The sequence below is a fragment of the Otolemur garnettii genome, unplaced genomic scaffold (genome assembly GCF_000181295.1).
Source record: "Otolemur garnettii isolate 467f Iridium unplaced genomic scaffold, OtoGar3 scaffold00010, whole genome shotgun sequence".
NCBI lineage: Eukaryota > Metazoa > Chordata > Mammalia > Primates > Galagidae > Otolemur > Otolemur garnettii.
This window is the reverse complement of record NW_003852405.1, coordinates 4,745,597-4,772,052: the sequence shown is the minus strand read 5'-3', so window position 1 is coordinate 4,772,052 and position 26,456 is coordinate 4,745,597.

The window sequence follows — 26,456 nt, the reverse complement described above, 5'->3', positions numbered from 1 at the left end:
TCACAGCTCACATCAACCTCCAACTCCTGAGCTCCAGCGAGTCTCCTGCCTCAGCCTCCCAAGTAGCTGGGACCACAGGCACCCACCACAACGCCCAGCTATTTTTTGGTTGCAGCCATCATTGTTGTTTGGCGGGCCCAGGCTGGATTCCAACCTACCACCTCAAGTGTATGTGGCTGGAGCCTTAGCCACTTGAGCCACAGGTGCCGAGCCAAGATTCCTTTTTCTTTTCTTCATTGTTCATAATCTTTCTACAACTGCCCTATCTCTATGCAGGCTTTCTTTTCCATTTTGTTACTTTTCCCATCACCATATATGGACTTGTTATATTTTCATAAATTTAGGTAATGTTGATCTCTGACTCTTTATACCATTACTTGGTTATAGACATAATTAATATTTTTCATTTGTTTCGCCTAAGAAATTTTTTTCCTTCTTTCTTTTTTAGTTCCCTGTCAACCTATGGCAGTGTTTGCTTGTTAATCATTCATTAGCTTGGCCTATCTGCTTTTTCCTAAATTTCTCTGAATAGTGAACTGTAAATAATAAGAAACATTAAAATACAACATATCCATTTTAGAAGTTATAATTTTAAAAGATGGGAGAATACCATAAATCCTATTGTATGGATTATACATGTTCTAAGAAAATAGATCCGTTTACGTGATGATAAAATATGTAAATTGCTAAATCTTAAGAAATTTTTAATCCCATAAGGTGCTCAATAATAGTCCCAGAGTCTGTACCTTAAGCAGCTAGGGTGTCAGCCACATACACCGAAGCTGGCAGGTTTGAATCCGGTCCCGGCACACCAAACAACAATGACAACTACAACCAAAAAATAGCCGGATGTTGTGGTGGGTCCCTGGGTCCCAGCTACTTGGGAGGCTGAGGCAAGAGAATGGCTTAAGCCCAAGAGTTTGAGTTTGCTGTGATGCACGGCACTCTACCGAGGGCAACAAAGTGAGACTCTGTCTCAGAAAAAAAGAAAAAAAAAGTGCTCAATAATAATGGGGAGGAAAAATAGCAGTTAAATTTTTTTTTATATCAAAGATGATAAACACTTTAGGAAATGCAATATGGTACAGTGGTCTAAAAACAAGTTTGAGTTACGGAGATGTGGATTTGTTTTCTAGTTATCTTCTTGGATTAGCTGGATGAGTCTAGTCAACACTTTGTAAATCACACTTTTCTTAGTTGTAAAATGAACATAATGATACCTTATTCAGATGGACAAAACCCAGCAATGTATAAAGAAAAATATTCCATAAATGTTGATAATCATTAAGGTTGTAATATTAGGAAACGATAGAATTTTTAATATTAAAAACCAAGATACATAATCTAGGTAATTCCACAATAACAAAAGAAGAAAAGGGGGGAAGGGAAGGGGCTGGAAGAGGTGGAGGAGAAGGCCGACTCCCCACATGTTATTTATGTCCTTGGCTGGCAGCTGATTCTTCTGTTCCACATCATCATTAACTGGGACCCAAATAAGTAAACCATTGCTGGCTCTTAAGTTTTGCGAAGAGAACGCACAATCACTTCTCATTTTTCTTTACCTGAATCTAGTCACATGGCCACTTTTAAGTTGAACAGCATTCAGGTACAAAATCCATAAACAGATGATGCCCCAGGGAGGAGAAGCAGAATACTTTTAAATGCTAATGCAGTCTACTATAGTCCATAGGAGATTATTACAGGTCATACATCTTAATTTAAGAGTGGTTAGAAAAGGATTTGGGGAGTCAATAAGAACTCAAAAAATTGGCATCAAGAAAGATTCAAATTCTAAGTATTATAAGCTTGGTGATATAATTTTCAAACTATGTCAGTAACCTAAATTACTGCCTAGGGAGAATTTTATTTTATTTTGAAAGAACAATTTGCACTTTGAAAAAGTCATAAAGACCTCGGCCTAAATTCTCACTTAGGCCACTCACTAGCTATAAACATTTGTAGAAGACAGAAATATAATTTTATCATTGAAATTGAGATTTGCAAAAGTATTTATTTTGATAAGTAATTTATCAGTGTACCCAGGCAATTTTCCTAAAGAGCAACTTTGTGAAATAATAAATGTGTCTGGCATTTCTGCTATGAAGTTGGAAATGCCTTTGAATGGAAGAAGAAGGCCTACACAGCGTCCAATGCACACATCTTCCCCTTATCCTTTATACATTTCCACAAATACAATATTCAAAAACAGGAATTAGATCATAATTCTGAAAGACACATAACTGAATGCCATAATCTCCAATGCTGAGATCTTGAAAGCTGAATTCTAGGGAAAAGATTAGTGTATTTTCATTTCCACAAACAATTGTTGCATCTGTTACTTGCATCATGGTAAGAACAAATATTACTTTGTTATTGTGTTTATTTTGAAACTAAGTACAGGTTAAGGAGATGCCTGCATGTGGGAAGTTGACCAAGGGAGAATTTGTGGACTTAATTTTAGATGTCAGCATTACTGGATTAAGAAACACCAGGATATCTGGTAAAGCCTTATTTTGGGTGTGTCTGTGGTGATGTTTTCAGAGGAGGTCAGCATGTAGTCTGAGTGGACTAGGTGGGGATGACATGTCCTCAGTCCCTGGGTGCCATTCAATTGGCTGGGGGCCCAGAGAGAACATAGGCAGAGGCGAATTGGTCTTTCTCTCAGAGCTGGGACACACTTTTCTTTTGCTGCCTTGAACATTAGAAATTTGACTGTAGGCTTAGTTCAGCGGCTAGGGACTAGCCACATATACTGGGGCTGGCAGGTTCAAACCGGGCCATTTTGTCAAGCAAAAATGACAGCTACAACAACAAATAGCTGGGCACTGTGGCAGGTGCCTGTAGTCCCAGTTACTTGGGATGCTGAGGCAAGAGAACCGCTTAAACCTGAGAGTTTAAGGTTGCTGTGAGCTGTGTCTCCAGGACACTCTACCCCGGGGTGAAATAGTGAGACTTTGTCTCAAAAAAAAAGAAAGAAATTTGACTTCAAGAAAGTGCCTTATCATAAAGTTGACGTTGTGCTAAACATGGTGCACGTACATAAAATTATTGCAATGACTTCAGTAAAGGAAGAGATGTCATTTTTGTACATCTGGGAAAGGTACAATTTCTCATGAGTTCTTTGAGTGACTGCACAGTTCATGGTAACCCATTGCAGCTTTTGATACATCTTGTCAAAAGACTTAAATTCTATATCAAGGAATTTCAAATGGCTGCAGTTAAAAAGCTGGGTGCATATAACTGCCAACCATAGTGATAAGTGTTGTGAACTAAAACATAATCTTAAGGCTTCCCTAAGCCGCTGACCAACTGGACCCCTGTTTGCAAAGAGGATCCCTAAAACTGAGTTGCTGGCCACAAAAAAAGGAGATAACAATGTTCCTCATCACCTCCTCCCCTGCTTAGAGACGTCCTTTGATGTCCTTTGTGACCCTAAGGCTACAGGTCCTCAACATGCATAACAAACCACGCATTTGTCTGGTACTTTGCCTCTAATTAACATTCCCTTTCACTGACTCCTGGTCTTCTAAACAAAGCCTATCTCAGCCATTTGTCAGCTAAAAAAGTCTTTAAGCTCGCCTAACATCTATAAGTCCCCTGCCTTCTAGATGTCCCACTTTTTTGGTACAAAACAATGTCTATTTTCCACATATTGATTTAGGACCTCACTTATAATTCCTGTCTATCTCCTTAAAATGTATAAAACCAAACTCTCATCCACCATCCTGAGTCCACTTGCTCAAGGCATCTTGGGTGTGGCTTAGGGTCAAGGTCCTCAAATTTGGTTCAGTATAAACCCTTCAATTATTTTACTGAGTTTGGCTTCTTTTCCATCAACAATGTTTATACATTTAACTTTCTGACTTATTTCTTTATGAATGTGATTTGGCTGCTTGTAACTGCTATAACCCATGCAATTATTATATCTGTATTTATGCTTGCAAATGTGTTATTATTGCATATTTTGTTGTGTGATGTGGCCTATGAAGTGTTCTTCCACCTTTTTATATTTTTCAAATAAACTTCCTTTAAAAAATTCTGATATGGGGATAATTAATGAACTAGTGATACCGGATTTCAGGTTCTTGGTCTCAACAGACCACAGGATCAGTAGTAAGTCAGGATTTATTCAAGGAACAAAAACTAGAACAATTGGACCAAAAAACAAACCTCCTGGCAGAGAGAACCCAGGAGGGGAACAAGCTCTCTTGCTCCCTCTTTAAGATCTGTTGAGATCTGTCCCCAGGCTCTCTGCTCAGGGGTTTATATAGTGGCAGGGGGGTTGTTTTGCAGGGACTCAATGTTGACTCTTAGGGCATGGTTCCTTGTCAGTGACAGCCAGTTGTCCAATGAACTTTGAGGCCTTGGAAACTGACATGAAATTGACCAGGCAGAAGTGCATGCTGAGGAGACAGCAAGGCACCATTCAAGAAAGTGACTAGCCAGAAGTCCAGGTGGAGGACACAGCAGGCCCCAGTGTGTTCACCTGCATGTATCCGCTGGATATCAAGCTGATTCCTCCATCCACTGCAACGTCAACAGGTCCAGGGCTAAGGTGGCCAGTCGTGGTGCCACCTTGTCCTGCATCACTAGTATATGACGGGCGTGGAGGAAGAGGTGGTGCAAGGAGAGGGAAGGAAGGAGGGGGGATGAGGGGACAGGTATATGGCACCTCTTGGGGATGGGACACAAGTATAAGAGGGACTTCACCTAACAAATGCAACCAGTGTAACCTGGTTCTTTGTACTGTCAGTGAATCTCCAACATTAAAAAAATAAAATGTAAATAAACATCCTTCATATCATTTTTAAAGATTTTTTTTTTTCAGAATTATATTTTCAGGATTTTGATGTTCTGAGATTTCAACATTTGGGATCAGAGTGTTTGAGATTGTGTCTTTTTTTCAGTTTCTTCAAGAACAATATGATCTATGGACAGTCCGTGAATCTGAGAAAGCCTCAGTTGGGGCAGTCCTCAATTTTAATCGTTTACAATGAGAATTGAGAAATGCTACCTTCTTTCTAAAAGTCTTCACTAAAAGCCTTTAATAATTCCATGTCTGAAATCTCCACAAACTCAATTGACATGAGAGAGAAAATAACACAAACATGACCCCTACCTCCTTAGTTACATAATAATCTATCTCCTTCTCAACAGGAGTTTTCTCCCTTTAGCCTCATTTTTCTCCCATTGATTCTCATTTCTTACTTCTCTGTAATCTGGCTTGTGGTCTTGCATTCACACAAAAGTCATATAGTTTGAGATACGTGGAAAGATCATGCAACTGATAATTTGGTTTTGCTCAAAAGCTTCTGACCATATTTTTAAAATCTCATTGAGGCTTGGCGCCTGTGGCTCAAGTGGCTAAGGAGCCAGCCACATATACCTAAGGTGGCGGGTTCAAATCCAGCCAGGACCCGCCAAACAACAATGACGGCTGCAACCAAAAAATAGCCGGGCATTGTGGCGGGTGCCTGTGGTCCCAGCTACTTGGGAGGCTGAGGCAGGAGACTCGCTTGAGCCCAGGAGTTGGAGGTTGCTGTGAGCTGTGAAGCCACAGCACTCTACCCAGGGGGATAGTTTGAGGCTCTGTCTCAAAAAAATAAATAAATACATAAATAAAATCTCATTGACAGGGGCGGCACCTGTGGCTCAAAGGAAAAGGGCACCGGCCCCATATGCTGGAGGTAGCAGGTTCAAACCCATCCCCGGCCTAAATAAATAAATAAAAATCTCATTGAAAGTAGGATGAGTATTAAAGAGTGCAGGAAAGTGGTTATTGTTTTGAATATTTATAAATTTATTGTGACCTTAGTATAAGCAGTTTTGCTTTTATGAGATTGGTATGAAAGGCCTGATTGTCCTAAGTTTGACAGTTCGTTTCTCTGACATTTCACTTTGATGCTTCTTTATTTCATTTTTATCATGAAGGTACATCCTCATTCTCTCAAGTACACATTTTGGCTTGTGATTATCTTTCAAATTATTTTCTAGAGCAATTTTTGTGAAACGATGGGTAAGTCAAAAATTCATGCCTATTTTGAATATGAGGTCCCTCGCGGAACCAGTGCAACCCAGGCGATTCAAAGTATCAATGAAGGATTTGGGAAGGATGTGGCTGATGAACGCACAGTACATGGATGGTTTGAGAAGTTCCATTCTGGTGATTTTAATCTTGAAAATGAGCCACGTGGGTGACCTGAGACCCAGGTGGATAATGATAAGCGGAAAGCTGTAGTGGAAGCGAATCCATCTCAACCTATGCATGAATTAGCAGCAAGGTTTGTTACTATTCCGATAATACTGGGCCATTTGAAATGAATTTGCAAGGTAAAGAAGCTGGATAGATGGGTTCTGCATGAATTAAATGAGCCTCAGGAGATAAGTCACGTTGAAGCTTGCCTTTCTTGCTACCAGTGACAGAAAGGTGAACCATTTCTACACTGTATTCTTACATGATGAAAAATGGATTCTTTTTGACAATTTCAAGTGTTCAACACAGTGGTCGGATAAAGATGAAGGGTGAAATACAGACCAAAACTGAATATTTAATCAAAAACAGCTAATGCTGGCCAGGCACTGTGGCTCACGCCTATAATCCCAGCACTCTGGAAGGCCAAGGTGGGTGGATTGCTTGAGCTCAGGAGTTCAAGACCAGTCTGAGCAAGAGTGAGACCCTGTCGCTACTAAAATAGAAAAAGATTAGCCAGGCATGTTGGCAGAGGCACCTATAGTCTCAACTACTCAGGAGGCTAAGGTAGGAGGATCATTTGAGTCCAAGAGATTGAGTTTCCTGTGAGCTCTGATACTGGGGTACTGTACCCAGGGTGACAGAGTTAGAGTCTGTCTCAAAAAACAAACAAATGCAATCGGTGCCACCTGGTTTCTTGTACCCTCAATGAATCCCCAACAATAAAAAATAATAATAATAATAAAATAAAATAAAAAACTAATGGTATCTGTTAGGTGGTCCAGCACCAATGCTAGTTGGTAACATTTTATCTGTTTTGAAACTTTCATCTTATTTGGCTTTTAAGACCTTTTTGTTGTTGCTGTTGATTTGTTTTCCAAAGGCTGTCATTACTCTTCTTCTTCTACTTTTTTTCTTTTTTGGAAAGGGCAGTGGCTACTCTTATTCTAGACATTTCTGACCTGGGGGTAAAATGCAAGATGCCCTGATATTCGTTAGGTCCCCTTGCTCCTTGCTCTGCACAGACTCCTCTGAGTGTGCTCATCCTGTCTCCACTCTCAGGTTTCCTTTATCTTGTATCCTCCTGAGAGATACTATTACTGACCACTATTGTACCTCAATCAGAAATAAACGTTTGATTCAGATCATTCCTGGCCTTTGTCTCATCACACTCAAATGGTCACAAACCTCTCTTCCTCCTACCTGTAAATATATCTCAGTGCAAACCTTTCTCTTGCCTTCATCTCACTGCTCTTCTCCCAGCTTGGATTACTTCTTACCTAGGTCGACCTAAAGTTTTAATCAAGCAATTTTTGATAAAAAATATCAAACAGCCTCAGGAGCAAGGATTATGTCCTAGTCAGTTCTGAAGCCTCAACACTATTGCTGTGATCGCTAGGTATTCGGTAAAATTTGCTTATTCATTAGTGAAGCTTTATTACAACTTTATGAGATATTTCCACTCCACCGCTATGATAATTTAGCAGATGAGAAAAGTCAATATTTGGGGAATTCATCTGGACTACGTTTTTATATTTATTTATTCAATTTGGACATTCCCATGTCCTCTGAGGCTGTATCACATGTCTGTGTAATACACATCTAAGTTGTTTTTCTTCACAGTGTAGAAGACTGACAAGGGAAAAAAATGGGTGAATGAATAAGGGTGGCCTCCTATTTTCATCACTATTCTTATTTCTAAGGTGACACCAACATTCACAGAATCATCAACAATCATCCATTCAACTAAAGTTTATTTGTACCTATAAAGATAACTAAGCTATTTTTCAGATAGTGGTGATGTCTATGAATAAAATAAAACAGAATGATGTGATAGAGTGATTGAGGAGAGGTAGGAGATATGAGGTATTCCAGTCAGCCAAGGGCAATCTGAAGTTATAACGTGTGTATGATGAATAGGGATGGAGAGAATTAAGTGAAAATCTGTGGGAAAGGGGCTCCAGGGAGAGAAATAAATAAAGGCAAACACCCAGGAAATCTAAAGAATGCCGGGATGGGAGGTCCGGGGGGGACAAAGAAGGCAGAATTCGATTCCAGAGGCCTTGCTGAGTGATGTGAATTTAGTTGCTGTATAAAAATTTAGCTTGAATTTTTTTTTATCTTTTTGGAAAATGGCCTGATATGTTTGTACTTACTTTGCATATTGAAGTTGTAAATGTCAAACTAACATCCTAGTGAAGTCAAGTCACAGAATAGACGATCAAATGGTAACATGTCCAATTTTAAATTTAAAACCTTGGAAGCTGAAATCCTTTATGGGTGTATGCATGTACACGTAGATATTAACCACAGAAATATGTATAAAATGAATATTCTTATGTATAGGTAAGTTTTAAAAGTAATCTTCAAAGCCTACATTTTCTTATGAGTCCTCAGAATTTAGAAATGTTATGTTATTTTAACATCCCCTAGTGGTTCTTTGATAAAATTGGGGATAGCTTAAAACATTTAAAATGTAAGTCTCAAGAACAGAAGAGTATATTCCATTTACTCCAAACAGAAAGAAAAATAAAAAGGTAGCAGAAAATCAAACAAAAAACAAGGAACTGTTTATCCTGACGACACAAGATGTTAACTTCTTATAAGAGAGAAAGCAAATTTTTTTCAAACTCTACAGTATCTGAGATTCATTTCAGAAATGAGAAAGTCAATGTTACTGTCTAAATATCATCAGCTATTGGGTCCCTCTGACACTAGACCAGAAACACCAATACTAGTTTTTACCCCTAGGAAACCCTCGTCCTGTCAGAAAAGTGTAAGAGTGAAAAAAAAACAAAATAAAACAAAAAATCAAATCCCACAATAACAGGGATTAGGGATCCATAGACAGTCTATTTGCCCCCCAAACAATTATAAAAATTGATAATAGAAGAATTGTTTTCTTTCACAGATCACATCTGAAGGACCTGCAAATCATTATATCACAGAGAAAGTCTGGACCAGTCTAACTCCCAGGTATTCTGTTCGCTACATTTGTGCTGCTTCCATTCAACCAGAGTGGGAACTCAAAATGTGCCCCTAATGTGTTTTCTTCCCCTCCCTCTAATCTGGGAAGTTATATGGCTTTCAGAACCCATCAATTAATTGACCTGATACTTATGCGTCATTGTGACATTGTGACGTTCCTCTCCTGTGGTTCCTGAATCGTATTCAAGGGTAAGAGCTATTAAGTGATAGTAAAGGGGGAGCTCTGTAATATCCAGCCTTTCAACAAGAGAATAGAATTTAAAAAAAAGAAGTCTCGGCTGTGCATGGTGGCTCATACCTGTAATGCTACCACTGTGGAAGACTGAGGCAGGTGGCTGCTTGAGCTCAGGAGTTAAAGACCAGCCTGAGCAAGACCAAGACCCCATCTGTACTTTAATGGAAAAATTAGCTGGACATTGTTGCCAGCCCCTTAGTCTCAGCTTCTTGGGAGGCTGAGGCAACAGGATGGCTTGAGCCCAAGCGTTTGAGGTTGCTGTGAGCTATGATGCTACAGCACTCTCGCTTGGGGCAACAGAGTGAGACCCTGTCTCAAAAAAAAAAAAAAAAAAAAAAAAGTCTTGATACTAAACCTGCATATACTGTCTATATTTAATTTAAAGGACTTTTTTTTTAAATGCTGTATATTCAGGGAATCTGTAGCCACTTACATCCATTGTCAACTATCAATTCACAACCTATTTTCATCAATGTATAAATAGATGGCTTTAAAAAAGATTACAGACCTCTCAGGAAACCCAAACTACCAATTATGTAATCTGTCTTCACAATTTCAAATGGCTACATTATAAAAGATGCTACAAATGTTGAGGGCAGGATTTGCCAATATACCTCCCGCCCTGCTAGAGAGACTGTGATATAAATGGTTATATGTTCAGAGCTTCAGTAAGATAGATAAGTATTTAGCTGAAAAAGCAAAAAGCTAATTTCCCTCGCCCTTAGTGGTGGGAAGGGTGCGCATTTTGTTCAGCTGCTTTGGTTTTATGCACTCATGCTCCGGTTGAAAAGTATAAATGTACTACAATAAAGTAATGATAACAGCTATGTTCCATTTTCCGTTTCTGTCTTAATAGCTCCAGGTAGGTAATTTTACTGTGTATATAAATCATTAGTCTTCGGCAGCCATCCCATTCTCTAGTTATTCTTAGTCTCCAAAGCTGTTTTATTTTGCTAAGAGCTATTCCCGATTGTCTCCGGAGTGATGGCAGAGGTGAGGGAGGATTCAAATTAGCTTCAAGGTACATTTACTTCTATTACTCAGGTGTAATAATACCTCGATGACATGTAGACCATTCCCTAGTCAAACACTAATTTACAACTGGCCTGCGTCTGTATGACCACAATGCCCTGCTAAATCTTTTCTCACCAGGTTTGATTTCGATGACAGAAATCAAACATTTTTGATTAGTTCAAGCTTCTTAGAGGAAAAGAAAGACAATATTTTTGCCCCATGTTTTAACTAAATAACCAAGGAAAGGTTTCAGGAGGATTCCTGAAGGAATGTCTACGTAAGAAATAGATTTCCCCAAATGGGGCCAAATGAACTTGAAGGGTTTAATTGATTTCCTAAGCCACTTCAGTCACAAATGTTATGAAAAGAAAATGAATTGTAATCAATAGAACTTGGGCAAGCCACTTAAAGACTCTGAGCCTTAATTCATGCTCGGAATCTCTGACTTACTAAGGTTTGATGTTAGCGTTTCCATAACTTTTGTGTCCCTACTACTGTATATTTCGAGTATTTAGAATACAACATTAACCCCAGAGTAAATTTTTTGAAAGAATCATGGGCCAATACAAGAATAATGGACTGTTCTTTTCAAGGCTACCTTGATCTTTGTTCACTGTTGCTCTAACAAGTGCATAATGGTTATGGGAAGGCAAGTTGGGAGAAGGGAGGCTGTGTAGTCTTCTGTTTCTCTGGTAGCTATTCAAAATAAAACGATGTCACAGTGCAAGCAAGAGCAAATAAATAATACAGCTTCTATGCCTGCCACATAATAGGCATTGCATAAGTATTTGTGGAATTCAGGCTAAGCGCTCGCTGGGCAAAACCTGAGAATAAAAATGACTAAAGGAAGAGAAAAATAAAGCATAGGGATAAGCATGCATAAGGTGGGTCAGAATTGCCTCATTCTAACCAGTCCTCAGTCCACACCGAAAAAGGAAAGAAGCCTTTTTTAATACCCCTGGATCTTTGCAACAGTCTATGATGTGCCTGATATTGTACACCATGGTTGTCCCATTTATAGGTCTACCAGTTATTCTTTTAGGTCTCACATTTTTATATGATTCATAGAATAGTAACGGAATATCCAATTATATAATTTTAATTATTGATCACTTACTATATACAAGTTTTTTGGTTTTTTTTTTTTTTACTTGATACCCAACGCACCCTATCGGAAACACATTATCTGAACTGTATAAATGAAAAATTGAAGTCTACGAGATAAAGTCGTCCACTTCAAAATAAGCCCACTGACTAACACGAAATCAAACATGTGGATTTGCTTTCACTGTTCTTCCTAAACAAAATAACACGTTACCTTCCGATTTGAATTCTTAAGCAATTACATTGAACTTAATGACTCAATGACCAGGGAAGAGGACAACATTTAGCGTACAAAGTAAAATCAGTTTGCCAAAGGGTTTTTCTTAGTAAGAAAGATACTTTTTAAAAATTGTTGTGTATCAAGCACTCCTAGCTGGTATTTAGCGAGATGATGAACCAAGCGTATTCCAGTTGTCCTTTTTGTGATATCTAGGGGATCAGGAGGAGAAGAAAGGCTCACAGAGATGCTTGATTTGCCCATGTTGTTTTACTATATTTCCTGCATCCCCGTGGAGCCAGGCCGTTAGGTAGGAGTTCCTCCGAATCCCCAGGCCTGCCAGCTCTTCAACAATGGGAAAAGCTGGCATTCAGGGCCAGGGATAAAAATTGCCCTTCTCAAATCTCCCTGCTGCTTTTTCATTCCAAGTATTCTTGTTCCTCACTGAGCTTCACTTGAGGTTTATCAAAAATGTTCAGAGGAACATCAAAGAAAGAGGCCAATCAGCCAAATAAACCGCACCAGTCAGCTCAGGCAGAGGAGGAAACAGAACACCTCAAAGCTCGTATTAATGGCCTGTGAGGTGCGTTGTAGGTTTGGATCCTAACCCTGGGTTTTTGGACTCTCTGGCGACTACTGAAAGCAGAGAACCAAACACAATCTAGTCATGCTGGTATTTTTTTCCTAGTTAATTAAAATTCACACAAATGTTTCAGCTTATTCACTGTCATATCCCTAGCCCAGTTTCAGTCACCCAGGTCTGGCCCAAAGTTCGACTTCAAAAGCGGAACCTGGGCTGTGAAGATTTTAGTCTGTCTGTTTAGGGAACATGTCTGTCCAATGATCAGGAGCTGGATCTAAGGTGCATGGTCCTACCTCTGTATGTTTTTAGAACTTCGCCCTCCAAACCTCTCCCATCAGGCTACCCCTCTGGTTGGGGCATTACGTTGGCAAATGTTTTGTGATCTGGGGTTGGGGTCAAAGACCTGCAGCTGCAGCTCTAGGACCAGGGCAACCAGGCGCTTCCAGCCTTGGTTTGTTTCTTTGGACCTGGCTTGATTGCCTTAAGCACTGGACTAGTTTCCTCAGAGCAGGTTTCAGTAATCAGACTGCTGCACAGGCCCACGCTTTCTCTGTGTGGGAGGCTAGTTAGCAGAGGATATCTTCGTCCAGTTAACCCATACTTCTCGTGAACATGTACTTTAATTATTGTAAAGTAAATGACAAAGGAAAAGCAGTGTCAGGAAAAATTATAAGATAGTTGATGCTGAAAATAAGTGGCCTCATACATATTTTTTAGACAGCCACCATCATGTTTGGCATTTCAGTAAAATTCCAAGTGCCAAGAGTGCCACATTTATATCACCTTGCACTTTAGATATTCCAAGGAGTAAAATGTATATCTAAATATCTTTCTAGTTTGAGAGTCTTGCAAATCCAGATGTCTTTCTAGGTGGTACTACCACTAAAACTATTTAATGCAGTTCCCAATTGTAATGTGGAACTTTGCTTAAAGAAATACTGTCTTGGAGGGCTGGTTCTCAGTCCTGACTACATAGTGGAAATTATCTGAGCAGTTTGGAAAATCCAGATGTCCATAACACATCCTAGCCCAATTAACACAGTATTTTATGACTTGGGACCCAGACATCAACATTTTTTAAACTTAAGTGATTCTGCTCTGAAGCCAAGGCTGGCAGATTCTTTTTTTAGCATGTATTATGACCAGTAAATGGATAACTTGAATGAATAAATATCCGTATTGTGCATGTGTTTCTTTCTGATTAAATAGAGAATGTAAACTTTTTAAAGTACCAATTACAAATATGGGTACCACAGAGAAATGAATTTCAATTATTTTTTGCAAAGCAGCTGATTAAATTTATAACTTTCAATGACAAGTTAGATTACTTGTATTGTCCTAACAGAAATTCAGTACCTCTATATTTTGGGATCTCTTCTATTTCAAGATCGCAACAAGGGAACTACCTCAAAATTTCATACAAATCAATTCTTGAATATTTTCTGCTGTTACACAACACCCAGGAAGCTTATTTAGATAAAAATAGATGCTAACGAATGGATTTTCCTGCTGCTATTTAAAAAGACATATATCAGCAACTACAAAAGCAGTGTCATCAAATCATGAGAATCAATCAATTACCTTAGGCCACTGTGATGCAGACTCAAAATTCAAAGGCATACTAATGGCAATATATTTCCTTTGGAGAAAATTCAGATTTTCTCCTTTATAGTTATTTTTTTTTTTGAGTTTTACCACAAGGACTTGATTATCCATCAATTATTGAATCAAATGCTTATGAAGTTTATACTTTTGCTGGACCTTTTATTTATGATGTTTGAATTTCAAATAAACAAAAGAAAGTTATTGCTACTATACTTGAAGCACTTAGAATCTATCAGAGGAGCTCAAAGCTATTTTCCTAAATATATTTCTTCTGTTACTAAGATGCTAACCCTTTAAAAGGAGGAAGACACTCAGATGATTCTGTGTAACTAGAAGCAAAGTGCTCTCTCAGCTGCTGCCCTAGAGATAACTGGTTACTAGTGAGGATGAAAGTATTTAACAGCCTTCCTCTACCGGTGAGATGACTTTCACATGAGCTATATCCATGTATGTGTAGAAGCCCCTAAAGCAGCGGCTCTCAACCTGTGGGTCATGACCCCTTTGTTACAATGAAAATACATCCTGGCATTAGGAAGGTTGGGGACCACTGCCCTAAAGGAAGTTGCTAATTGCGTAGGATTCATTGAGACAGAAAGAATTATAAAATCTTATCCTATGTTAGGAATAGGAAAAGGTAGGAAGTTTGCTAGTTATCAGGGTTATGATTTTTCTAAAAAGACAATCTCACATAAAGGAATGGCTTAGAAGTGATTGAGTTCAAAGTAACTTGGTTTTAAACTTTATTCAAAAAGCAATGCCCTCAATTCAATCATCAGCACCTTCTCAGCCTACATTTCCACAAAAAAACTAAGAAAGGTTCTCGTAATGGATAAACTCTCAGAAATATCAAAATGTGTAATGCCAGTGTCACAGGAAGAGTTTAAAAATTAGATCTAGGGTTTAGAGGCCACGTTAAATGGAAGTTGTAATTTTTAATGGTGAAATTAACTTATGTTTTCTTTGAATGTCTTTAATGTACGCTCTCTTTCTCTCTCTCTACTGTACACATACTGTATATGTGTATACAGTATAATGTGTGTGTGTTTATATATGTGCATATACAGGATATCCATAAAGTTTCTGTTCTGTTTACAATAGTGTGCAATTTAAAATTGAACATCAACTTTATGGACATCCTGTATATACAAATATTCAATAATCTCTAAAATACATGTACATAAAAATTGAGAGGAAGCTTGTTATGACTTTTTGCTCCATATAATAAAAACCTTGCAATGGAACATTGAGATAATTGGCTGTGGGTCCCACACTCAGTAAGGGGTGGACCTAACAGGAGGCTTCTGATCATCTCTCATCTAGAAAGCTACCTGAGAAGGGTCATGCATAGCGGGAGTCACATTCTAGCCATGCTAGAGTGACATTTATTGGTCCCCTTTTAAATAAGTTTCTTCTAATGGTCCATTTTCTAAAGTGAGTTAAAATTCTCAGGGAAGATCATGCCTCTTGTGACAGCCACCCCCACTTTCCATTTGTTGATACTGACAGATTGCAATCTATAGATTTTATGGCAATCGAGAGCACTACGCTGTGATTACAATGGAAGGTGGGCATTTTCTGTCTGAGATTAAAAATGCACTAAGGCTGCTTCTGTTAGAACACAATAGAAGAGAGAATGCCCACTTTTGGTCTCAAGGGTGAGCATTAAAGAGAAAGATAAAATATATGTATTCCAAGGAGATTCTCTTCTCCTTTTTTCATGCTAGTAATGTCCCCACGAAGCCACTTTCAAGTCTCTTACACTTTGCTTCAAAAAGGAAGGTGACTTCCAAATGAATTTATTGGTGATCTAAGGAAAAAACACATCAACAGAGGCAAAAAGTGGCAACTCTTTCTATAATTTAGAGAGAAAGCGGGGCTCATTGCAATCACTTTTAACCTTTTCCGTGGCACCAAATAAAAGGCAGGGAGAGGACTGAGGGAAATAAAAAGCTGAATTCCACACCGCATAAGTGCCTGTAACTCACAGGTAGTGCTGTGCTCTGGACCAGCTGGAAGTACCCGGGGGGCAGAGCACAAAGAGGAAATCAGAAAATACCACTGAGTTAGTTTTCCCAAAGGGACTCTTCCATGGCGGATAGTCTGAGTCTCCTCAAATTCTCAGCTATGACTCAGTTGGAATACTTATCCCTTTTATCTGGCTAAGACTGATGGAAATGGAAGAGAAAACTTGGAGTCTGTCAGAGCATTGCTTTCCAAATGCCTAAAAAAACCCTGAGAGCTTGTGAAATTGCAGTTTCTGGGTGTGTAGGTCTGGAGTGGAATTCCGGATTCTGCACTTCTAACAGGCTCCTGGTCATGCCAATGCTTCTAGTGCTTGAATATTTTGATTAGCCCAGTCTTAGAGCATAAGATGACCTGAAATACCAGGCAGGTGGCCATGTACATATCCTGAACAGAGCACTGTGACTTCTGCTTGAGAGCAAAGGGACTGACATAGTGCTGGCACAGCCAAAAAGGACAGATGTGCCTATGGGTCAGGTGTGGGTTTTCCCCCTAAATTTTAGCTAAGTAACAATATTTTTAAAGAATCAACTGTGCCTATATGTTGACTTCTACAAGTTGAAACAGCAAGGATACCAATTGGGCACATACATTTCCTCTCAGTCTTAGTCATTTCAATCACTTAGTGATAGGGGAATTCTCTATTTTTTCCTAATTATGAAGACCCATTGCTTATCTAATATCGGCTTTTCCAAAATAGTACTTTCTTGAGCCTCAACTCTGCTATTCTGCCAACTTGTGCATACAGTAAATATAGATACAGTTATAATGTAAGCCAAATAAATAATAATAAGGAAGTAAAGCTTACTGATATATAACTATGTTTGAAATAAAACATTATAGACATATGCATATATGCAGCTATGTAAGACAGACAGACATGAACACTTCATATTTTGCCTAAGTTCCACTACTAACAAAACAGTAGAAACTTCAGATGAGTCAAAAAGTTTACACGAATAAACAGCTGCCCCAAGACTCCAAACATATTTATGTTTTAGGGTTCCCCAACAGCCAAGTTGCATAGGCAAATCTTCAAACATCTCCAGACCTTAACTTCTCTTATCTGTAAAATGAAGGATCTGAGAAACACAACCTTCTATCTCTAAAAATCTTGGATAAAAAATAATTCTTTAAGAGGCTTCTCTTTTGGCTCCATGCCTGTGGCTCAAGTGGCTAAGGCGCCAGCCACATACACCTAAGGTGGCGGGTTGGAATCCATTCTGGGCCTGCCAAACAACAATGACGGCTGCAACCAAAAAATAGCCTGGCGTTGTGGCGGGCGCCAGTGATCCCAGCTACTTGGGAGGCAGAGGCAGGAGACTCACCTGAGCCTAGAAGCCGGAGGTTGCTGTGAGCTGTAATGCCACAGCACTCTACCCAGGGGGACAGCTTGAGGCTCTGTCTCAAAAAAAAAGAGGCTTCTCTTTTGAGGCTGCCTGTTGAGATGAGCTGTGTTTCTATCTGTTTTCATGGGACAGTATTTCCGCACTCTCTCATCTCTCATCAGTAGCAGAATGTTTAAAAAAAAATGCTGACAGGGACTTTGAGACCTAGGTTTGTATTTTCAAGAAAAAAAATGTTCTTAATCAGTCCTTTTAATTGAAAGTAAATTGACGATGGAAATGTGATTACTGCGGGGAAAGGTATAGGGTGGCTCTGTTTACAGACTTCAGAGCCAGGAGCCTTTCCTTGAGGGGCCCATTCAAAGAAAAGGTGCCCTGTGGGCAGAAAGCAATCACAAATAAGGTATTAAGTTCCATTGTTAAGTGGATCCCTTGAAACCTTATTTACCCAAATGATAAAATGTGAAATTAGTGAGAAACCCTTTAAGAAAAATGCAACTACCATATAAAACTCCTTATCCTGCCTAAACATTGTTGAGTTATCACATTAGGGTAACTTTTATTCATATATTAAATTAAAAAATCTTATACCAATGTGGGGTGGTTAGAGGCGGACCCCAGCATGGCTTTGTTGATCTACATTTGTCTATTGCAAGGGGAATTGTGGTTTCACTGTTTATGACTTTTGTGGTAGACCCCTACCCACCCATCTGTGACACTTCCACATGCCAGCATTCCTGGATCAGCAGTTGTCAACACTTTGGTTAATTGGCAGTGATGAATTGCAGTCTCTTTTCCAGGAAAAGCCAGCATTCTATATTTTTTCTGAATGTATTTCATGGTGAAGTTGGTAAGTAGTGTATTTGTGTCTGGTGAAGATCACGATCTGTACGACCAAAAATGCTGAATATTGATAATTTTTAAATCCATTTATGTCAAGCAATGGCTATTTTCTTTTCCTCATGACACACAGACACAAATATGGTGAAGAGGTGATATGATATGTAAGTAGCTGGGATAGAGGAAGAACTGATAGTGGCAGATTATGAAGGAAATGATGAGGACATATTCACTCATTTAGAATTCATAGAGGTGGAAGGTGAAAGTATTCATTAGAGGAAGAAAGTGAAGAGGAGGAAGAAGGAAGAAGAGGAGGAGAAGGAGAAACTATGGAGCCCAAAGAAGACCACTCCAACTAGTTGTAAAAATAGAGCAGCCTACAGCTCACATGAAGGCACCATCAGGAATGTTATGAAACTCACAGATGATAAAGCATCGGGGGTGATAACAATCAGCTAATATTATGAGGATTCAACCACGAGTATGGTTGGGAATATAACCCAAAATCCCTTTGAATGTTTTCCAACTATTTATTGATGATAAAACCGTGGATATCATTATCAGGTTTACAAACCAGAAACTACATCTAGTCAAAAAGTTATGTAAGTACGTATTCATCCAAAATTCTGGTGATTTTGTAAAATAAGAAATATTAGAACAAATTGGAATTCTTCTACATGCCAGTGTGTCCTGGCAAGATAAAGACAACATCTGAGAATGTTTCAGTGAGAATGTTCCAGTTTACTGTGCTGCATTTTCAGAGCACACAATGTGACTTCTATGGAAATATCTTCATTTTGAGGATTCTCCAATATGTGAAGCTGCAGACAGCATGAAAAGCTTGCTCCAGTTTGAAACCTTTGGAATTGGTCATAAGTAAGCTTTTACGTTACTACAGTCCTCCCGAGTCTGTCCCTGTCAATGAGGAATTGGTGTCTTCCCACGGGCATTGTCCATTCAGACTCTACAGACCAACCTCATGTGGAAGTGTGGAATGGCAGGGAATCTTTTGTGTGATTCTTCTATAAACTACTACGGTAGAGTTATATAGAGCAAAATCAAAGAACCTGCTCTGAGATTCTACAAGGACTGGTTCACAACTGTCATTTGGATCAGTCTGGAAGAAATACTACCATGAACAGAAATTTTACCTCCATAGCCCTGGCTTTCAACTTGATTCGGAAGAAGATAGCTGTAAAAGGAATTTGCCACAAGAACTCAGGGCAGCAATGATGAGTCTGGTGCACCTGGTGCACTAAGATTCACCTTCTCTCTCTATGTGTCATTAGTAAGTTATGTTCCAAAGACAGGAAATGTAGTTATAGTACTTTCCACACAGCATAAAGATATGAACATGATGGATAGCAGGCCCCATATAATCCACTTTAATAATTCTACCAAAGCAGGTGTTGATGTACTTGATAAGTGTGTGAGAACATATTTCTTTCATGGAGGAACTGGTGAAAGTTCCCTGGCAATTTTCTTTGGCATCATTGACATCGTAGCATACAATACAATGTGACTTGGGGGGAATAAATACCCATTGGTCACAACTTCATTCGAAGAAACAACAGAGAAGAAAATAATTCTTGATAAATTTTACAAGACAGCTCTGTGAAGAATGCCTAAGGAGCCACACCCAAAGGTGTGACTTTTCTACAACAAATACACAATGGCAGTGAATCTCTCTGGACTCCAGTGCAGTCAAGGACAAGGCGTGGTGACAAGAACTGATCATACCAAGCAAAAGGAAGAGTTAGGAGACCAGCAGTGAAAAGCTGACCAAAAGAATGTGGCTGCAACCTTTGTGCCAGTGGGAAAGACTGGAAATCTATGAAGGCACGTAGTGAACACAGCAGAATACAGCTGTCCCAGCCACACATCTAAGGAAGAAAATATCGTAAAAAGGACATGCAGATGATGTGCAGCCACACATCAAAAGAAGAAAGGATAATGAAAATGACATGGAGACAATGTGACTACAGTGTTATTAGTTACTTGTACAATGATATGTAAAATATATAAGTTTTTCAAAAAATCATAGAACTGTTTATTCTGGGGTTCACTGGGTACTAGTTACCATTGGTTTGCCACTGCTATAACTCATTAAGCATTAAGTGAGGCACAGAGCTAACTATCAGGGTTAAAAAGATGAGAAAATTAGGGCAGCTCCTGTGGCTCAGTGGGCAGGGTGCCAGCCACATATACCAAGGGTGGCAGCTTCAAAGCTGGCCCTGGCCAAACTGCAAACAAACAAAAACTAGCCCAGTGTTGTGGCGGGCACCTGTAGTCCCAGCTACTCAGGAGGCTGAGATAAGAGAATTGCCTAAGCCCAGGAGTTGGAGGTTGCAGTGAGCTGTGATGCCACAGCACTCTACCAAGAGCAATAAAGTGAAACTCTGTCTCTAAAAAAAAAAGAGAGAGAGAAAATTATATTACCTGTCCTTCAGGAATCTATTTGTAAGTTGTGTAACAAAAAGGAAAATAAAGGTAAAATCTATATAGTGTTGGCAACATCCCAGGCACCCTGGGTCAGGCACACATAATATTTTAGCTTCACTGCTAGAAATGAATCAGGTAGGTATGTATAGGAGAACCTTTAAAATGACCACCTCCCTACAATTGACCACCTCCCTCCTTAAGTTGACATAATTTTCATAGATGAGACAAGTACCGCATGCACATATCAGTATAGTAGGCCTACTTCCTTATGTTGAGCACCTTCAGTTTGTGACCAGTTTGTTACAATCTCTTGAGTAGTCAACTAAGGTATATACTTTCTCTCAGTGAGAGACTTGAGAGTCACAGGGATGAAGCAGTATGCCCAAGCCATAGTCAGTACAGCTGGGATCTGCACTGATGGTTTCTGACTTCATAGATTTCATTCACTCAGTACAGTGTCACTCAACCGAGCAAATTCATTGTAATACTCCATGATGACGAGGACAAGGGAGCCAAGAAAAACATGCAAATAAATCTGCATTGAGAAAGCAGAGAAAACTCAACGTTGTGTAGGAAATATGTGAACTGTGTCTCAAAGAATGAGGATTTTACTTGAAGGAAAAAGGTATTCAAAGCAACATAAACAGTATCATATATTCTCGCTTATGACAAAAGTTTGACCTGTGTAATAGGAAGCTACAACGAAAATGCATTAAGCTTCACAAACCTTTATTCCCTTTCAACAACAATATATTCAAAGAGTAGATGGGGATGTATTTAACAAATACAGATTGAGAAGATCAACATCATTTTGAAGAGCAGACCATGAGACCTGCTTTTTAAAATGTTTCTATTTATTCAATAAATAGTTATTTTGTTCAAGGATTTATTCACAGTTTAATGAAATCTTACATTTGTGTAAGGGTTGCCGTTTCAGAAAACTTCTTTACTATAGCTAGAATCTGCAATGTTATTTGGGGTATCATCACTCCTTCAGCCTCAAGGTTTTTACCAAGACTGTATCAAGTAATTGAAGAACAAAATATACTAGAACGAACAGCAGGTTATTGAAATTAGAATTCAGTCAGAATGGGTTTTGATCAGTTTTACACTATATGCTAATACAAATATTCAAGGCTTTCTGTGGCACCTTGGAAATCACTAATATAAAACTCTAAAACAAACTAAATGGCTTTTCTCACATGAGATAATAGAGAAGATGTGATGAGTTGGTGACAAATGGTTGTGCAATATAAATATTCTCTTTGTATTTACCAAATGCCATGGGTTTTCTAAATCTGCCAAATCATGTGTTTAGAGATGAATATTGGTGCTACTTCTTCTTGGGTTAAATCTCTAAATAATAACTAGCAAGTATGCCTATGCCTGGGACTCCTAAATTCTTTTTTTTTTTTTTTTTGAGACAGAGCCTCAAGCTGTCCCCCCCGGGTAGAGTGCCGTGGTATCACAGCTCACAGCAACCTCCAACTCCTGGGCTCAAGCGAGTCTCCTGCCTCCGCCTCCCAAGTAGCTGAGACCACAGGCGCCCGCCACAGCGCCCGGCTATTTTTTGGTTGCAGCCGTCATTGTTGTTTGGCGGGTCCGGGCTGGGGATTCGAACCCGCCACCTTAGGTGTACGTGGCTGGCGCCTTAGCCGGTTGAGCTATAGGTGCCGAGCCGGAACTCTTAAATTCATAACATTTGTTACTTAACTATGAAGAAACTTTTCACTCACGACACAGTCATTTCATTTTGCAATGTGTGTAGTGGTTCATATAACACATTCTCATTTAACAGCACGCAGCTTGTTTGATACTGGTAGTATAATAATGTATTAAATAAAGATCTTATCATGCATCTAAATTTTGTAACATATATGGTTAAAAATCTACCAGAGGAATTTCATCTCTCAGGGAAGTGGATAATGGGGTAAAATTTCAGTTTCTCATGAATCTTTTTTCTGATCTGACATCATAATCTACTGTGTGCTTTACCACATCCCTGGGCTCACGTAGAACTGTACTTATATATTCATTTTTAATATTTACCTATTTATCTTTTATATCCCTTACTATAAGATATTTGAATGCATTTTTATCACAAGTACATAGCATAGTTTTTGATATATTGTATAATAAAATTCAAAAGAGTTCCCTAAGTCAATGAAAACTGAAGGAAAGTTGTATTTTATATTTACTTTAGTTTATTTCATTTTTACTGTTGGGAATTCATTAAGGGTACAAAGAACCAGGCTACATTGATTACATTTGTTAGCTAAAGTCCCTCTTATAATTGTGTCCCATTTCCAAAAGGTGCATCACATACTGTGACCCCTCCACCCCCTCCCTCCTTCCCCTACCCTCACCATGTACTAGGTCATTAATTGTCCTCATATCAGAATTGAGTACATAGGATTCTTGCTTCTCCATTCTTGTGATGCTTTACTAGGAATAGTGTTCCATTTATATCCAGTTTAATACAAAAATGTAAAGTCTCCATCTTTTTAATGGCTGAATAGTATTCCATGGTATACATATACCACAGTTCAGTTTGTTAATCCATTTCTGGGTTGATGAGCATTTAAGCTGTTTCTACATTTTGGTCATTGTAAATTGAGCTGTGATAAACAATCTAGTGCAAGTGTTCTTATGGTAAAAATTTTTTCTCCTTGTGGGTAGATGCCCAGTAAAGGGATTGCAGGATTAAATGGGAGGTCAAGTTTGAGTTCTTTGACAGTTCTCCATACTTTTTTCCAAAAAGGTTGTATTAGTTTGCAGTCCCATCAGCAGTGTAAAAATGTTCTCTTCTCTCCACATCCTCACTAGCATCTGCAGTTTTGAGATTTTGTAATGTGGGCCATTCTCACCGTGGTTAGATGATACCTCAGGGTGGTTTTGATTTGCATTTCTCTAACAATTAGGGACAATAAGCATTTTTTTGTGTTAGCCATTTGTGTGTCTTTAAAGAAGGTTCTATTCAGTTCTCTTGCCCATTGACATAAGGTAAGGGTTTGTTGGCTTTTTTCATGCTGATCAATTTGAGTTCTCTGTAGATCATAGTTATGCTTTGGTCTGATTCAAAATATGCAAATATCCTGTTGTCTCCTTAGCTGTACAGAAGCTTTGGTCTGACTCAGAATATACAAATATCCTTTCTTATTGTAGGTTGTCTATTTGCTTTAGTTGTTGTCTCTATTCAGTTCTCTTGCCCATTGATATAAGGGTTTGTTGACTTTTTTCATGCTTATTAATTTGAGTTCTCTGTAGATCATAGTTATCAAGCTTTGGTCTGATTCAAAATATGCAAATATCCTTTTTTATTGTAGTGTCTATTTGCTTTGGTTGTTGTCTCCTTAGCTGTACAGAAGATTTCAGCTTTTCAGGTCCCATTTGTTTATTTTTGTTGATGTTGCAATTGTCATAGAAGTCTTCATAAAATCTTTCCCCCGGCCAATATGTTCACATGTGTTTTTCTAGGCATTTTTGAGGATTTTTATCATTTCATGCCTTAAATTTAGGTCTTTTGTTCATCTTGAATCAATTTTTGTGAGTGGAGAAAGTTGTGGGGCCAGTTTCAGGCTTTTACATGTAGATGTCCAGTTTTCCCAGCACCATTTATTGAATAGGGATTCTTTTCCCCAATGTATGTTCTTGTTTAGTTTATTAAAGATTAGGTGGTTGTAAGATGTTAGTTTTATTTCCTCATTTTCTATTCAATTTCAGATATCTATGTCTCTATTTGTGTGATAATGCCATGCTTTTTGACCACTATTGCTTTGGAGTACAGCCTAAAGTCTGGTAGGCTGATACCCCCAACTTTGTTTTTATTATGAAGAACTGCCTTAGCTAAACGTGTTTTTTTCTGGTTCCATACAAAATGAAGAGTTCTTTTCCCAAAGTCCTGAAAATACAATGTTGGTATTTTATTTTATTATTAAATAATAGTTGTGTACATTGGTACTGTCATGGGGTACAGTGTGCTGTTTTTATACCCAATTGAAATATTTTCATCAAACTGGTTAACATAACCTTCATGTCATTTTCTCAGTTACTGTGTTAAGACATTTATATTCTAGCTTTAGAAAAATTCTAAATTCATGTACCCTTATAAGATAGATCATAGACGTGATCCCACCAATCACCCTCTCTCTACCTATCCTCCCCCTCCCCTCCCTTCCCTCTCCCCTTTCCCCATATTGTTGGGCTATAATTGGGTTATAGCTTTCCTACGAAAGCTATAAATTAGTTTCATTATAGGGTTGAGTACATTGGATACTTTTTCTTCATTCTTGAGATACTTTGCTAAGAAGAATATTTTCCAGCTACATCCATGTAAACATGAAGGAGATAAAGTCTCCATCCTTCTTTGGGGCTGCATAGTGTTCCATGGTGTACATATACCACAATTTATTGATCCATTCATGGGTCAAAGGGCACTTGGGCTTCTTCCATGATCTAGCAATTATGAATTGGGCTGCAATAAACATTCTGATACAAATATCTTTGTTGTAGTGTGATTTATGGATATATACCTAGTAGAGGGATTGTAGGATCAAATGGCAGGTCTATTTTTAGTTCTCTGAGTGTTCTCCAGATGTCTTTCTATAAGGAATGTATTAGTTTGCAATCCCACCAGCACTGTAAAAGTGTTCCCTTTTCTCCACAACCATGCACCATCTGTGACTTTGGGATTTTGTGATATGGGCTAATTTTACTGGTGTTAGATGATATCTCAGAGTAGTTTTGATTTGCATTTCTCTGATGATTAAGGATGGTGAACATTTTTACATATGTTTGTAGGCCATGTGCCTGTCTTCTTCAGAGAAGTTTCTCTTCAAGTCCCTTGCCCACCCTGAGAGGGGATCACTTGTTCTCTTCTTGCTAATACTTTTGAGTTCTCTGTGGATTCTGGTTATTAAACCTTTGTTGGAGACATAACCAGCAAATAATCTTCTCCCATTCTGAGGGCTGTCTACTTGCTTTACTTACTGTGTTCTTGGCTGTGCAGAAACTAATGTTGGTATTTTAATAGGGATAGCATTAAATAGGTGGATTGCTTTTGGAAGTATAGACATTTTAACAATGTTGATTCTTCCCAGCCATAAGCATGGTATGTTCTTCCATTTGTTAATATCTTCTAATATTTATTTTCTTAGGGTTTCATGATTTTCTTTATAGAGATCCTTCATCTTTTTTGTTAGGCATAGTCCTAGGTATTTCATTTTCTTTGAAGCTATTGTGAAGGGGACTGTGTCCTTAATTAACTTCTCATCTTGACTGTTATTGGCATATACAAAGGCTACTGATTTGTAGACACTGATTTTATATCCTGAGACATTACTGTATTTTTTGATCACTTCTGGGAGTCTTGTTGTTGAGTCTTTAGGGTTCTCTAAGTATAAGATCATATCATCAGGAAAGAGGGAGAGTTTGACCTCCTCTGCTCCCATTAGGACGCCCTTTATTTCCTTCTTTTGCCTGATTGTATTGGCTAGAACTTCCTGGCAATAGAGGAAAAACCTTGTATGTTTCTAAGTGGAAAAGCTTTCAGTTTTACTCCAAGCAGTAAAATATTAGTGGTGAGTTTGTCATAGATGGCTTTGATCAGTGTAAGAAATGTGCCACCTGTGCCTGTACTCTTCAGTGTTCTAATTAGAAAAGGATGCTGGATTTTATTGAATGCATTTTCTACATCAATTGAGAGGATCATATGGTCTTTGTTTTTGCTTCTGTTGATATGGTGAATTATGTTTATGGACTTGCGTATGTTAAACCAGCCTTGCATCCCTTGGGTGAAACCTACTTGATCATGATGTATGACTTTTTTGATGAGAAGCTGTAATCTATTGGCTAGGATTTTGCTGAGAATT